This window comes from Tenrec ecaudatus, chromosome 7 (assembly GCF_050624435.1).
Source record: "Tenrec ecaudatus isolate mTenEca1 chromosome 7, mTenEca1.hap1, whole genome shotgun sequence".
NCBI classification, from domain to species: Eukaryota; Metazoa; Chordata; class Mammalia; order Afrosoricida; family Tenrecidae; genus Tenrec; species Tenrec ecaudatus.
The window spans coordinates 109,237,477-109,255,254 of record NC_134536.1 but is presented as its reverse complement, the minus strand read 5'-3'; positions in this window follow the sequence as shown (position 1 = coordinate 109,255,254).

Below are 17,778 nucleotides of genomic sequence, written 5' to 3'. Positions count from 1 at the left end.
TTCAACTCCTTGCTTTCAGAAAGCAAAGTTGTGTCATTGGTACATTGCAAGGTGTTAATAAGCCTTTTGTCCAACAACACTGCTTCATTTTCCTGCATATAAATAAGTTTATCATATCATTTGCTTGTATACATATAAGGTGAAAAGAAAATAGAAAATACCATGCCTTAGTTAGGCACACTTTAATGATCAGAGCAAAATATTTGCTTTTTAAAACTTTAATAAGATAGATTCCTAAAAATATTCAAATTCAATCAATTAATTTCCCTGCTGCTTCTTAACTGTTAATTTCAAATTCAAGTAAAAAGATATGCTTACAATCGTCAATATTTTGCCATTTTTAGGCATTCATTTTGCTTAATTTTATTCATATATGAATCTGTGTGTGTTTTTTAAATCATTTTATTGGAAGCACATATAACTCTTGTTACAATCCATCCATCGCATCAAGCATATTTGTACTTTCATTAGCCTCCTCATTCTCAAAACATTTGCTCTCCACTTAAGCCCTTGGTATTAGCTCCTCATTTTCCCTCTTCCTCCCCACTGCCCCCAAGAACCCTTGATAATTTATAAATTATTATTTTGTCATGTCTTTACACTGTCCGATATCTCCTTCCCTTCATCCACTTTTCTGTTGTCCATCCCCCAGGGAGGAGATTATATGTAGATCCTTGTAATCTGTTCCCCCCTTTGTACTCCAACTTCCCTCTACCCTCTGATATTGCCACTCTCAACACTGGTCCTGAAGGGATCATCCTCCCTGGATTCCCTGTGTTTCTGGTTCCTATCTGTAACAGTATACATCCTCTGGTCTAGCCAGATTTGTAAGGTAGAATTGGGATCATGATAGTGGGGGGAGGAAGAAGCATTTAAGAATTAGAGGAAAGTTGTATGTTTCATTGTTGCTATACTGCACCCTGACTGGCTCATCTTCTCCCTGTGACCCATCTGTAAGGGGAGGTCTCGTTACCTACAGATGGGCTTTGGGTTCCCAATCTGCACTTCCCCTCATTTCTAATATGATTTTTTGTTCTTTTATGCCTGATAACTGATCCCTTCGACACCTCGTGGCCACACAGGCTGGTTTGCTTCTTCCATGTGGGCTTTATTGCTTCTGAGTTAGATGGCCACTTGTTTACCTTTAAAACTTTAAGAGCCCAGACACTGTATCTTTGACAGCTAGGCACCATCAGCTTTCTTCATCACATTTGTTTATGTACATTTGTCTTAAGTGATCATGTCGGGAAGGTGGCCGTCATGGAATGCCAATTTAATAGAACAAAGTGCTCTTGAATTGAAAAAGTACTTGAGTGGAGGCCTAATATCCATCTGTTGCCTTAATACTAAACTTACCGTATATACTCGAATATAAGCCGACCTGAGTATAAGCCCTGGTCCCTTATTATTACCTGGGAAACCAGAAAAACTGATTGACCCGAGTATAAGCCTAGGGTGGAAAATGCAGAAGCTATTGGTGAGTTTCAATAATCAAAAAATGAAAATAAAATTACTAAAAATTGAGACATCTGTGGGGTAATGTATTTAAATATTTATTTTAAATAAAAAAGACAAAATAAAAGGACAACAAGTCATTTAACATTAGTAAACCAGCACAATAAGTGGAAAAGAGGTTCAACAAAAACAATAAGATATCAACAATGATACTTTAAGAGTACTATTCCCTGAGCTCAATCAGCAACCAAGCTGAAATGTAAAGAGTTAAAATCCTTCAAAACTGGATTCCTCATCATCATCCGTATCCCAATACAGAGCTTCAGCTGGTGTGAGGTCATCATAGACGCTTTCCACACTGAGATCGCTGTCATCACCATCACTGCTGTCATTTTCATACAAAGTGCAGTCTTCACTGCCGTCCATAGCATTACTAATACTACATTTCTGGAAGGCACGTCACACCATGTCTTCTGGAATGTCTTCCCATGCATCTCGAACCCACTTTGCTATTAACTCTATGTCAGGCTTCATGAGACTTCTTCCTTTTGTTAGCCGGGCTTGCCCAGATGACGTCCATTCATACCACTGACCTGTGTATAAGCCCAACCCCAGTTTTTCAGCACATTTTTTTTGTGCTGAAAAACTTGGCTTATACACAAGTATATGCAGTATATTTTTGTCATTCTTAATGAATTTTTTTATTTGTCAATAATATTTGTGTTTTATTTGCTGATGTAAAACACAGTGAATATGGTTTGGTATTTGATCTTCATCAGTATCTATATCAAGGTTCTCTTGGCTTTCAGCAAACAAGTTTGCGTCATTAACATATCGCAGGTTCCTCTAATCCTGATTCTTCAATTGTCTTTGTCAAGTTCAACCTCACAGATAATTTTCTCAGCAATATAACTATGAAAAATCTGGAGAACGCAGTGATTCAATCCCACCAGATAGTCCAAGGGGACAAAAGAGCTCCAGCTTTTGTCAAGACTTGCAATCTCAGAATCCCCAAGGAACGGTTCTCTTCGGGTCTATAGGATCTTTTGAAATCAGTATCAGATGGTGGAAGAATTCCTTATTACTTAAATTTTCATAACAAAATATGTAATTTTGCAATCCCCCAAAAAGATGTTAACATGTTTTATTCATCTGAAATCTTAACACCTATCAGAAAATAGTTGGTAAAAAAGGCAGTAATCAAGATTATTATTCAACTTTTGGGAATCTAAAAAGAAATGGATTCAAGCCATTTCTTGAATCACAGTGGTCTATATAATTATTGTCTGATATTGTCTGATACACAGTGGTCTATATAAATATACATATACATATATATCACTATCTGATACACAGTGGTCTATATAAATATATATACATGTATATATCATTAAAATATACTAGTTGAATATCTATACCCATAAACCAACCAAAAAGCAACTGGAATTGTTTTTCAAAGCTATGTACTTAAACTTTTTTAATAAACCAATCTTATCACCTTCAAAGTAATCTTCATTATTATATTTAATACATTTATCAAATCTTCAATTCCATTCTAGAAAACATTTTTCAAACTCCTCTGTTTGGAGGCTGACAACACCTCCATCATTTTTTTTTTCACATCTTCTACGTCAGCGGTTCTCAATCTGTGAGTTGCGACCCCTTTGGAAGGGTTCATTAACCCTTTCACAGGGGTTTCCCAATTCATAACAGTATCAAAATCACAGTTATGAAGTATCCACAAAAATAATTTTATGGTTGTGGGGCATCACCACTACATGAGGAACTGTATTACAGGGTCACGGAAGTAGGAAGGCTGAGAACCACTGCTCAACATTGTCAAATTGCTGTCTTTCCATCCCCCTCTTGATTTGTAGGAACAAAAAGAAGTCACAAAGAGTGAGGTCAGTGAGAAAGGTGAGTGGGGCAAGAGAGCCATGTTGTTTTGGACCCAAAACTGATGCATTGAGATTGCTGCGGGAATAAGTGAATTATCGTGTTGGAAATCCAGTCGCCTGCCTGTCACAAATCAGGCCTATTTGTCGCACACTGTTATGCAATCCTTTCACAACTTCTCAATAGAAAGCTTGATTAACAGTCTCACCTGGTGGAAAGAACTTCAAATGCACTATCCCACCTCATGTCACCAAAAACTGCTGACCATCATTCTGATCTTTGATTTTACTTGATGAGCTTTTTTTAGATGAAGTGAAGAAGGCACCTTCCACTGGCTTCATTGATGCTTGCTTTCAGGGTTATAAGAATAACACCATGTCTTATCACCAGTAATAACCTTGGGAAAGAAGCTCTGGAGCTATTCTTTCAAAGCATGGTATGTTTCCACGCGATGCTCTTTTTCCTGGTCTGTCAGAACCTGAGGCACAAATTTTGTGGCGATCCTTCTCATTCCCAAATCTTCCATTAACATTCACAGAACTAAGCTGCACGATAGTCCAGATAAGCGCCCCATCTCTTCAATCGTCCTTCATCAGTCTTAGAGCACACGTGCAAAAATTTTGTCAACATTTTCATCTGTTCGGGAAGTTGATGGATATCCAGAATGAGGTTTGTCATCAACTGACATTTTACTTTTTTTGAAAGGAGAAAAACATATTTACACTTGACTTTTTCCCATAGTGTTGTCTTGCAGGCTGTGTTCAACTTCACAACAGTTTCTGCAGCACTGTTCCAGAGCAGGAAATGTTTCACAGGTGTGTGCTGTTCTGTTAAATTAGCCCTAACAAAAAAAGTAGGTTCAAGAGAGGCTGCATTTACAAAAAAATTCGCTGTGACTAGAGAACTTTCCCATGTAATGCCACAGGGTGCACTCACTCAGAGCAAGCTGATGAATGCTCACCTGGTGGCAGGGGGGGGGGAGGGGTGCTGCACACTATGAAAGCTCCACCTTATAGAGTTTTTCCCCCATTTTTGGGGGGATAACCTCTCAAATCAGTTAGCAGATAAAGAGAAACATCAAGGTTCAACAGGTTCTCCCTGTATGCATTAAACCACTCCATCATTCTGCCTGAAAGTGCTACATGATTTCAGATGATCATAACACATAAACCTATAATGCAAGAACAATCAGGTGTATTATTATTTTTACTTTTGAGGAAACATATTTTAATAAAATCTCCATAGTTTATGATGCCAAAGACGGTTTGTATACCTTGTGCTCCTTTCCTATACCAGGTAGCTGTCATTCCAGAAAGAACTGAAGACCTTTCCATTATTTATGAGTGCTCATGGAATTCAACTCCTCCAGGAACAACCCAAGTTTCGGATAACCAATATGTCCCACTAGATCAAGTATTCACCCTGAATAAGTATGTAAATGCCACCAATTTTGATTTCAGAATATTGGAATTTGGATTCCCAGTGTCTCATAGGTGTTGACATTCTCCACATCTATCAAGGTGTCAGCACATCTGCTCAACATTTATTTATTTTTTCATTGTTCCACTCAATTTAATTCTATCTCATTCCTACGCATCCATCGATATCTGTGTGTTCCCAATATAGATGGGGGAGTGGACATTAACTCTTGATGCCATCCAGAGTTTCTTTTGACAAACCATATTTCACAAATTTGGTTTAATGAGGTTTCCATATTACAGAACTTTATGATAAACAGAGACAGAAGGAGAAAAAAATTAAAACAATCTTTGATTTGTGGTGTCATTTGGAGCAGCTGAGGAACTTCACAAAGGAAAGGAAAAAAACAGAAGTTTAATCACCAAAGACTTAAAACAATGAGTGAAATCTACAGCAAGTAATTTATTTTCTTTCAAATTACTTTAGTCTTATGTCTTATCAACATATACAAAATTCTAAAACTTACATTAATCTTGATCTCACATCTTGAGTTAGTCCAATCTGCATCACATGAACATAGAGATTCATTAATGAAATCTATACATCTGCAACAGAGAATCATGTTTCTAAATAAGTACACATTGAAGCACAAGAACATTTTACCACTTAAATTCTTATTTCTAACTTCATGTGGAAAACAAATTTCCCTGAGCAAGAGAAAATGAGTACATTACTGGTTTCTTAGTCTTCAGGTGAATGGACTTAAGAAATTTATCAATTTTCATTTTTGCTTATCTCCCCATGGCAATGGAAAAAAAGGTCTAAAATATAAAAATAATTAAAATTAAAAATCATCTGAGGCTTATGTAAAATCTGATGTGTGCTATGGCCCAGCCACATTCCAAAGACCTAACTACATCCTCCATTGGCAGCTCACACAGCCAGTGCAAGCCTACGAAAGAATAATAATCCTGCCGGAGGCAGCTTGGTGCATGCTCTGCGAGCCAATCTTATTTTCCACCTTCATCTCCTGGAGAGATGCTCCTGCTCTGTACATACTAATATTATTCATGAACTAGAGAGTTGTTATAAGTTTCACACAGATATTCATAAAATAACTTGCATGCACATAGAGATGAAAGAATCAGTCTACTTAGGAACAGTTTTAATATCAAGTGTGTGGTATTATCCCTTCACTGAGCAAATAATAGAATGTCTCATCACACAACCTGCTCCTTCTATTACTCTGAACAGTTTCCTTTAAGTATATTAAAGTCTAATTAATCCACGTTTATTGAAAATTACTTTATGCTAATGAGAAGAAATAAAAGAAGGGCAGAGATAATGTATCAGTACATTGCATTAACTAACACAGGAAGCATCTGTCACCTTAACAGTATTTAACTCTTGTGTTATGAAAGGGCATAATTAAAATTATCTTTATCAACTTTCCCTTGCCATTATATCTTAAATAAGTGAAATATACTTTAATAGAGTTACTAATATAAAAAGATATGTATCTACCTTCCATGTAGACAAGGATTTGAGAGGCACTCCTTTGCATGAGTTCACAATGTTTCCTGAAAATTGCACAGTTGCATTCACAGGTAGAAAGACTGATCCCACCAAAGAAGCTCCAGCAGGAGGATGGGACTCTGAGAGGCAGTCTTCTGCATACACTTTCCCACCACAGACTGCATCAAAATAGTCAAGACAAAACAACAACAACCCGCCATTTAAAATGGAAAACGCAAAAGTTTGTGGTTTACTTTAAAAGTCACCAGGAAATCAAGACTCCTTCCCTCTAATGACAAAGTGGCATCTTGCAGCAAAAGAAACCACTTCTTTGAGGATAAAAATGGTTAGGTCTATGAAGCAGATTGTTCATTTAATATTATGGAAAGAGAAATAAAAAAGGTAATATACTTAGGCTTGTTTTTAGTGTGACTTATTTGCTAACAATTGAAATGAAATAATGACAAAGCAAGTTAAAACTGTCAATATTTATATGTGTGTATAACTATCTATCTATATCTGAAAATGAAACATTTCTTATCTTCAGGATTTTAGAATCAAGAAAAAGTTTCAAGTTTTCAAAGTTGAGTTTTGTGAGTCTATAAATGGGCTGTACGAGGTTTCTAAATAGAAACCTGGTTTTTGCTAAGTTCCTAGAGACAAGTACCTACGCCAAAACGCTAGGGTTTTCAAAAGCCACATTTTCAATATTCATTAAGCACTTATTCAGTAGCACCTCAGTGCTCAATTAGGAGTGCCAAGCTAACAAAAAGTATCTGTTAGTGCAGATCCTTACATTATCAGGGAGATAGTATTTACACATAAATATAATATTAAGATCTATGTATCTATAGGAAGACATAACTAGTGCTTAGTGAAAGCTATAGGGTGTTTCAGGTTTGGCATGTTAGCAAGTTAGGAAAATCCAGAGAACTCTGATCAAATGGCTAGAGCAATCCCTTTGTGCATTGCACGTGTGTTTGTACTGACATCTGCTAAGAGAAGCTGCCATAGAATGAGCAAGTGTCAGGCTCTAAGGACTTTATACACAGTACAAGACATCTCACTGGTCCAAACTCCTGGTCAGTAATTGTGGGTATAAAGTTCAATGGGCTTTCAGAAGAGACAGCCCCACATGGATATCAGAATAATCGTCGGCTTGTACTTCGAACCATTATTTTAAGTTGTCTACCTCGTAACAAGTATGACGTGCGTAAAAATTCCTATGTCAAGTAAGAACATGGACAGCAAACTGGAAACATGGCCCGTGTAGCCAAGAAAATTAGGTCTAATTAAGGGAAATGAAAGCTAAGCTAATATCGTAGTGTAAAATAAAACTAATAACCACAACCCATCACTATGTGGAGTTCTCATTATATGCCAGGCTTTGTTCTCAGAACCTTGTATAAATAAAATTTTAATCATCACAATTCCCCTAGGAGGCAACTTATTATTCCTGTTTTACAGAGGGGAAAAAATGCAGCAGAGTTCCGCCGCTCTTCAGTGGGAGAGCCCGTGCTATGAGTGATAAGGGGATGACGTCTCCCAAGACCATGACAGTAGGCCGTGTGCCCTCTTGAGAGAGAACATCACACTGGAGTCCGAGGGAATGCAGAGACTGGATTTATTCAAGAAAGCGGATCTATAAAGCTGTTATGATCATGGACAAAAGGAACTTAAAATAATTTAAAAACAATATTCAAGAATACCATGGCAATTTATACGAATTAGATATCTCAGGGTTTGTTAGGATACCAGGAAAGGGGTTGACTGGGGGAGTGTATTGACTGAGAGATACACAGTTCACAAAGGTTGATCATAACGTAGCTTTACAAGTATTCATTTTACAAAATAAAACAAAGTAATGTTATTTAGAGCGGTCATAATGGAAATTTCTGCATTTATTGCAAATAATGTTTCTGATTGCAATAAATATGATGAAAAAATTTTAGAAATACCAGACTCTCTAAGAATATTGAAGAAAACAATAATTAAAACTGTGTCTAAGTTAATTAAATCTGTATTTTTGAGAAATATAGCAAATTATCAGTATACATAATAGCTTGCATAGCCAATGTTAAGGGCAAACAGATACATGACACTCTGTCTTAAATGTCTCAGCACACAATAGACTAAATATGAGTGGAAAGTGAGTCAATTCTAATTGCCAGCAAACCACAGAGGTCAGAGTAGAACTGTGCTCCACAGTGCTCCATGGCTGCCTTTGTGGAGATTCTTTGAGGCACCTCTGGGTTTATTAGGGGCCTGGTTTGTAGTGGGTTACACATTGTCTGCTAAACTCAAGGTCAGCAGTTCAAAAATACCAGCTGTTCTATGGGGAAAAAGAGAGGTACGGTGGTAGAGTTACAGTCCAGGAAATCCACATTGGCAGTTCTAATCTGTCCTATAGGGTTGCTATGAGTCAGAATTGACTCAACAGCCGTGCATTTGTGTTTCTGTGTTCACCCAAATGTCCAATCTTCAGCTTCACAGTGAAGCAGCTATACCTCCATTTTTTCTTTTTTAGACTCTATGACCCCAGCAAGCTTCAGCTCCATTTTCCACGCCTTTATTCAGGGATCCAAATTCATCAGCCATCCTCTGTATGCAGTATTGCCCATCATTGCTGAAGAAGGGGGCACTTGATAAACAAAACACTGACTCTTATTTTCTGCTGGTATTTCTTTGGCCCCAGCAAGTCACCTTGAACAGCCCAATGCCAGTGGTGTGAGTAGAAAAAGGAAATATGTGTATCAATAATAAAATGTAGTGCAGATATTATTTAATCAATCAATTTTCTCATTTGTCCATGGGGAGTTTACTGCTATAAAGAAATAAAGTCACTTCCTGAATGGAATATGTTCAGGACCACTTTCATATTTAACACTTAATATTTATTATGAACATTAATACTATTTGATACTTTGTGTATGTGAAAATATTACAACTGTATTGAATTTAAGGGATTGCTTATGTTTCTAGAGAAGCCAACATTACAATTAACGACATGAGTAAAAACTCTGCTTGGCAGGAGTAGAATCACGGTGAGTAGAGACGAAGGGATGCAAAAGTTGGTCAGTGTAATGTAAAAGGGCAAAGAACAGAAAACACAAAATGAATGCAATAAGGTACCTCTAGGGAAGTAGGATACAACCCTGTCCTAGACCTTTTCTGGTTGTAAACTATGCAATATTCCCTTCTCTGTTCACACACTGCCTTCTGATCTGTGTACAAGTCCCCCAGGAGCAAAATGAAGTTGCCATGGTTCTCAAGGTGATCCACGGTTTGTTATGAACCCCACGGCTAATCCACGCAGCATCAGGATCGGAGGAAGGCTTATTAACAATGTTCCATGTGCAGGTGACACAACCTGGCTTGCTGAAAGTGAGGAGGACTGGAAACAATTACTGATGAAGATCAATGATGGCAGTATTCAATGTAGATTGCACCTCCATGTAAAGAAAGCCAACATCTTCCCAACCGAACCAACAGGTAAGTAACATGATAAATGGAGAAAAGATTGAAATGGTTAAGGATGTCCTCTTCCTTGGATCACCAAGTAATGCTCACGGAAACAGCAGCCAAGAGATCAGAGATGAGTTGCATTAGGTAAGCCTGCTGCACGAGACATCTTTAATGTTGTGAAAACAAGACTTGCTTTGAGAACTAAGGTGCCTGACTCATGCCACAATGTTTTCATTTGTCCCATCTGCCTGCGAAAATGGGACATCGACTGGATTATTCAAAGACCGGAGACCAATCAACACATTTGAGTTGTGGTGCTGGAGCAGAGTGTGGAAAATACGTGGACTCCTCAAAGGACAGTGATGGGTTTGGGAAGAAGTGTGGCCAGAGTGCTGCATAGAGTAATTGTGGCAGGAATTCACCGCGCAGACCTGGGCATGTTGTCAGGAGGGTGCGGGACCTGGAGAAGGATTGCGAGCTTGGTAAAGAAGAAGGCCCCAAAAATGAGGAGGCCTTCCAGGAGAGAAATTGACCCAGGGGCCGCAACTATGAGCCCAAACATAACAACAATTGTGAGGGTGGTCCTGGGCCAGGCAGTGCTTTGTTCTGTTTTGCATAATGTCACTATGGGTTGAAACTGGCCTAGTAGCCCCTAACTGAAATAGGGATGTGAGAGCCTTGAACGAAGTCGATATATTCTGTTGTTTGAAATGCTCTTTCCTTAATGAAAAAGAATGTAGCAAGGTAGCAAGAGAAAACATTGCGATTACTAACCAACTGTTTTATACCCTACCACTCCATTCATTATTTGACCTTCTGATCTTAAATTAGTTTTCTAAACAGACATGGGTGTGCCTGGGTGATGCAAATTGTTAAGATACGGACTACTAATGGAAAGGTTGATTTTTCAAATTCAGAGTCAAAGGCAACTAACAAGTAACATGCAGAGAAGCGCAGGATGAAGTGACGAGCTTGCTGGCATCTTCTGTTCCGCGGAGCCATGATTCCCTCAGTGCACGGGCTGTAGTACTTTGTTGTTGTTGTTAGGTGCCACGGAGTCAGTTTCAACTCACAGGGACTCTGTACAACTTTCGTACCTTACCAGTTTGACTTTCTTTTTATTGTGTTAACCTCATCTTTGCTATACGCACACTTGACAACAACTCACTCTAATCACACTGACGAACTGGTAGTTTTCAAAATTTTTTGCATGTTTTGTACCACAGGACCTATGTATTTTGCAACTCTTCCTACCATCTAGATCTTTATTCAAATGTCACTGTCTCAATGTGATCTACTGTAACCAAAATATTTAAAATTAAACCCTCCTATCAACATTATGCATCATATGTCCCATGGAAAATGTTCCTAGAAACTTTTATATACCATTTTTACATAACATTTATTTACTTTTCAATTATTTCTGTCTTTCATTCTCCATTATATTCTTAGTTCCATGAAGGAATGCATATTGTCTGTCTAGTTTAATGCTACATCCCCAGCAGTAATGCTATTATTCCAGGGCCAAGAATATTTCCAACATTTGCTAAAAAAATAAATGTTAAATTTGTTAAATTAAATATAGTAATATGTTATTTTAAATAAAGGATTTGTTTTATGTTTTCTTCTCAGAAGTCCCTAAACTTTTCTCAATGAAGGACCAATGTGTTCTTAAAAATCTAAGTAAAAATAAAAAATCTAAGTAAAGCGTCAACCCTTACAGGGAGAGACTCAGAATCTGGAATGAGTTAAATCCCCAGAGGGGTGAGCTTGAAGAGCTTATCCTGTCTGTGAAGGCAAGAATGACTTCATGGACTCTTCTTCCAACTTTGAGACACTTTTGAGATAAGAAAATAACAACATCACATACACACATACACACACATACAGTTGTGAAGGGTAATAGGACTTTGGTTAAAATTATATCTCTCATGTTTAATTACTAACCTGTCCAAACTTTGAATTCTTAATCAAAATATACTGTATCATACTAGAAAGATGTAGAGAAAGCATATGCATCTAACAACACATTCATACACTATAACAAACTAATGTCTTATCTTCTTTGTAGGATAAAAATGTGACTGCTTTGACAATGCTTTCTTCAATCTAATCAATTTCAAATAGAATAATATTTAGTATTTATTAAACATTATCAAAATATTACTGAAGATGTCAGTATCAATCCTTGGCTTGCTTTGTCCTAATTTTTTGCTTTTACTTTTTTTACACTGATTACATTACCCTACTGTGTTGTACGCATTGTTCTAGATGCCACCATTCCCTTCTATCTGCCATGTAACATTCCCACCTCTACCTCAGCATATTTTTCAAGTAATATAATGATTGATATTTCAGAAATTTAGTTGATAATAGAACAAGGCTGATGAATTACTTTTTGTTAATCTGACACATCTGTGATTTTTTTCTAATACGCTCCTGCCTATTACAAGGGCTACAGTAATCGTTTCCGCTTGAAACAACTTTAAGTTTGTGATTTTCTTAGTACGAATCACTGAGTTCACCATTAGATTGGCAAGAACTATTTTTAAGAATAATAGAATTTTCAGGATTTTGAATGCCCCTGCTCTTGACAAGACTCTCTCCACCACACATTTGACGATATAGCTGAGATTCTCACAATAAAATTAATACATTAATTTCATAAATAAGCAACTGGGGCATATAAAAATAATAAGAAGATATTTCATATACCAATAAAATTAAAACAGAAGTAATCTTTATAATTATCTAAGTATCTTATCTATCAATGTCTATCTTTCTATCTATCTATTTACCATCAATCTATCCCCATTTTTCTGGTCTGTTTTCCTTTTATTTTCTCTCCCAGCTTCCTGTTCAAATCTCTCCCAGTGATTAGCCTAGGATGTTAAATAAGTCTTTCCGTGTCACCTTCTTGATTCCTAAACTTTTTCATTTCACTTGCCGTACACTAAGAAATATACTTTGTGCCAACTCTGCTCTCCTCTAAAATAAAGACCTCTCCCCCTAGAAGCCTATCATCTCACTTGACTTGTGTTCTTTATTACTCCTGTAATGCCAATAGATCTGGAATCTATGGAGGGACCCATACAAAGGGCTACAAACCTTCTCCATGTGCCATGACTTAATTTAACCCTTGAGATATTTTTATTCTACATTTCTGCAAATAAAAGATCTATGAATCTGGAACATTTTATTTTCATTTGATTAAGTCATCTAAGAAGGAACAGTACAATCATCACTTAAACAAACAAATACTATGCTGCCATTCAGTTCTTTTGGATTCTTTGTGCCAATAGATAATCAAGCTAGGGTGGAATTCACCATCCTTAACTTGGCAATTGAACGTAAGGAAGAAATATGGAATTGTTATAAAATGGAGAGAAGAGAATATTAAGCATTTGTCATCAAAATACTCCACTTGAATATCACCTGTATCTCTTTGTCCATTTTTTATTAGCAAATGGACAAAGGCCCTAACTAGGAGATCATAATTCTCGGCCATAAGGTTCTAGTTATCTCACCACACAATTCACTAGACAGGCCAAAGCGGTGACCAAGATAACAGTACAGCAATTGCACAAGACAGGAGTAATATGACATAACCTACACACCCAAGACATGCTTCAGTGACAGAAGCTGTAGTTTTCACTAGATATCATCTTCTTGTATAGTTTGCCCCCAAAAGGAGAAAAAATGCTGATTTAAAAAAAAATTATTGGGATTTAATATATATATATATATATATATATATATATTTCCATATTTCAATCACATCCAACAAAATTTTACAATTGCTATCACATTCAGTCCTGGAAAACCTGTCATGGTTACTCTGTTTTACTTGGTTTTTGCTTGTTCATATTAAGGTGTATCACAGAGGTGCTAGATCATTGGGAGTAACCCTCTTGAAGCTGTGGTGTAAGTTTTTTTGTTTTTCGGTAAATAAAATCCAGGATTGATGAACCTATAGGGATAGTAAGTAGAAAAGGGTGTCTTTTGTTGTTGTTATTGGAAGGAGCTCAGGGGAGGAGAGAGGGTAAAAGGGAGATGATTTTAAAGAGTCCTAGAAGGAAAAACGTATATTTGGAAACTGATTCTGAAAACAAGGGTAAAATTCTGCTTGATGTGATTGAACTACGGTTTGACATGACATTTGTATTAATTTATTAGTGATAATAAATTAAAAGACCCACACAAGAAAACATAGGTCCAGGAATGGGCTTTGAGCTTATATTAGATCCTAGCTCCAATTAAAGAATAATTAGCACTTACATCATGGCCCCGTTGGATACTCACCCTCAGGAAGGAAGCATAGAGGAGACTGGTGTTTTAGCAAAATGTGAAAGAAATTTGATGGTGCCTGGCTATTAGATGAAAGAATATCTGGCATCTTAAGGCTTGTATCCAGAAGCCAGCCATGTAAGGGAGATGTTAGTCTACATGGAAGAAGCACACCATCATCAGCTACCGAAGGATTCTGAATTATATAATTGGAGTTAAAGGAAAGATTAGTATCAGCACCTACATTGTGAGGATTCTGTTCGCAGAGGCGCTGGATGACAGTGGGAGCCCTAGATTCATTTGTGGAACCACATAGGAAATAAGCCGCCAGTGAACGCCTTCTACCCACAGTGGAGATGGGAGGAAAGTGGTCACTAAAGAAAGCACATTAGGTAGCTGAATACAGCAGATCAAAGGCATACATTTTACTTGAGAGCTTAAACTTTGTCAGCAGATCCTCCCAGGATACATGCTGGACCTGATCGAGTTTCCAAATGTTTCTGTATGGTTGGGTTGCATTGTTTTTGTTTGTACATATTAAGGTGTATCTCCTTGGGGTTCTGCCATTGGGGATCACCCTCTGGAAGTTGTGCTAGATATTTGTCCATTTTTTGGTATATGAAAGCCGGATTGATGAACTTTTAGAGACAGAGTAAGGATTATCGGGTAAGGAGGATACAGTGGTGGAGGGGTGGTGGTGTCAAGGAATCCATGTAGGAAAAGAATGTTCAGGATATGGGAAAATGCTGATTCGGGGACAGCAGTTTCTACAGAGAGTACTTATATTAAAAAGCAGAGTGATATGAATTGCACCAGGGGCTAAATCTGGTACATGGGCTGTTGAGTTTTTCATAGTTGTGCGTAATATAGAGACACTCATATCCCTTGGAGCTGCTAGATGCATTCCTGCCAAGAGTTCAGAGTGGAATTCTTCCCACTAAGTTACACGGTGAGGTTCTTGCACTTGTGTGGTAGAGATACAAAGTTCATATTTCTTTTCTTAATCTGAGTTTATGAAGAAACACCCTAGTTTCAGACTTCCCTCCAGGGTCTACAGGAAGCTCGTTTTGTAACTATACATTAGATGAAAACTTTTCTCTCCCTGATCTATTGGTCTCTCACCTTCACACTATAATTGCTGAGCTAATTAATCTAATTTGCAACTTGAATTAAACATTGAATCTTCCCTGGAAGATTCATTAATATTTTCTCTTGTTGCTGTTCAGTGTCATTGACTTGGATCTGATCCATACCAACTCTACACGGAGCAGAATGAAACACTGCACTGTCTTGTGCCGTTATTGCGATTGCTCCTCTATCAACACCATTGATGCAACCACTTTGTGATCCATTTCATCGGGGCCTCCTTTTCTCAATACCCCTCCACTTTACCAAATATGATGTTCTCTAGCAACTGGACTCTTTTGACAATATAGCAAAATAACTATGTTTTCTCTAAGGAAATATTTTAAATTTTGATTACGAACAGCATAATGGTAGTAGTCATAATAATAATAATAATAAAGTTGGAAGTAAGTATAGATAAAGTTATTAGCAAACCGTATGTAACTGATGCAAAATAAAATTATGTGAATTTGAGTTTTAACCATCCTACAAACTTTTTGCCATCAAGTTGAAACTGATTTGTAGCAACCCCATAGAACAAAATAGAACTGCCCCCTAAGGATTACATGGCTAACCATCTTTATGGAAATCAACTTGCACATCTTTTTCCAAGGGAGCAGCTAGTAGGTTCCAATTGATGAACTTTTGATTGGGAGCTTCAACTTTTAAATATTTTACTACAGGAGCATGATAGAATCACATTACATACATCAATATCTAGACATGCTGACATGGAAGCATGTAAGGAATGTAGGTTTTTTTTAATGTACTGGCTAAAACAAAAATGAATTAAGCATTTAATTGATATTCATTTTGCTAATATTCTTACTGTTTGTAGAATATTATGGGGTTATAGTGTGACTCGAATATTTTCAAAAACTCTCCAAGGAACTTTTATTGATGCTTTAGTTTTCTCTATATAAATATCCCCAGATTGGACAGGGCTTTCAAAATCTATTATAAAGGTCCTTATCAATTCTACTAAAGCATAAATATCAATAAAAAGTTAATAATAAAATGATCATGAGGATGGTGGTTTAACTCTTCACTATCCTCGTCTTTGATGTCTCATTCTATTAAAAATAGGGAAATTCTTTAATATTATACCATAATTATATTGAGATATCATTTGTTAGACTTCCTTACTATAGAAGTATGGCTGTTAGTACCTTAAAGTTCACTGGAAATATAAAAACAATTATTATGTTATTAGACAGAATTTTAAGGATATATTCAAAATACTCTTTACAAGATTGCTTAGGCAAGAAAAAATCAACATACTTATTCACAGATGCTCGTCCTCATTGGTTTCTAAAGCACATGAATCAATCAAGGGTTGCAGCTTGCTGACTTCATTTGGAAGAGCTGAGGAGACACATAGCTTCTTGGAGGCGGGGCGCATGCTCACTCCCTGAGAGACTCTCTACTGACAAGACACATGGATCTATGCTGATGGCCACGAGAGCCCTGGACCTGGAGGAGACCCATGGAGACCCATGCAAATGCTGAGATGCTTCCACCATTACTGGATCCACAAGTCTACCCACCCACTGGTCTGTGATCTTCCTGCATTCGGCATTGTTGTATATGTTTCATGAGTCTTAAGAGGAATTTATAGATTGGTATCGGACAAATGGGCTAATATCGGACTTATGGACTTGTTCTGGACTTGGCTGAGATGTGTTCTCAATATTCAATTGCTCTTGTATATGAAGTTCCTTCTTATACACAAATGAGCATGTCTGTAAGTTCATTTCTGTCATGCACACAGACTAACACAGTCCCTTACTATATCACAACACTCTGTGTTGGCTAAAATGAACAAAAAATGTATTCTCAGAACTGAAGAACTTTACACATAGATATAAATGCATATGTATTATAACTTACTGACTCATTAATGCTAATAAATTATAGAGATTTATTTTAAATATATTCAGTGAATTTTATTCTAAATGATTAGCCTCTTTGCAGAAAATAACTTATTATTATTTGAAGTACTGCCTACTTAACTTCAAAATAAAATAAAATTTACTAACATCTGTAGATTCTAACTCATTGTGAACTTCTAGGCAGAATGGAAATGCTCCTTGGGTTTCGAGGCTATAAATATTTCTCATAGTAGGAAGCCTTGCCTTCTCTTAAGAATCATAAATTCTGACATAATTCAAGTAAGCAAACCTGTGGCAATCAAATACAACACAGTAATTTCTGGTAATTACGTCATAGGACTATTATGAGACCATGGTCTAAATAGGCTCACTTCCATCTAGTCAGTCCTGAGTGGTAGGAGCCTGTAGGACAGGCTAGAACTGCCATGTCAGGTGCTGTGACGTAACACTTTGCCGGAGCAGACAGACACTTTCTCCCACAGACAAGTAGTGGTTTCCCACTGCTCACCCGGCAATTCAGAACCACTATGCCGATTGGCTCCTCAGATTATGAGACTGGACTATACAGAGTTGCTGCAGCGTGCTACAGAGTCACGGGCACCCAGTAGGTGCAAGCTCGAATTTTTCCATAGGGGTTCAAAGACTGCTACCTTTGGAAAGCAGATCACTCAGCCCTCCACTGAGGGACCTCTCAGAGGGATGTAAATGCTAGTAGTTGCCGACT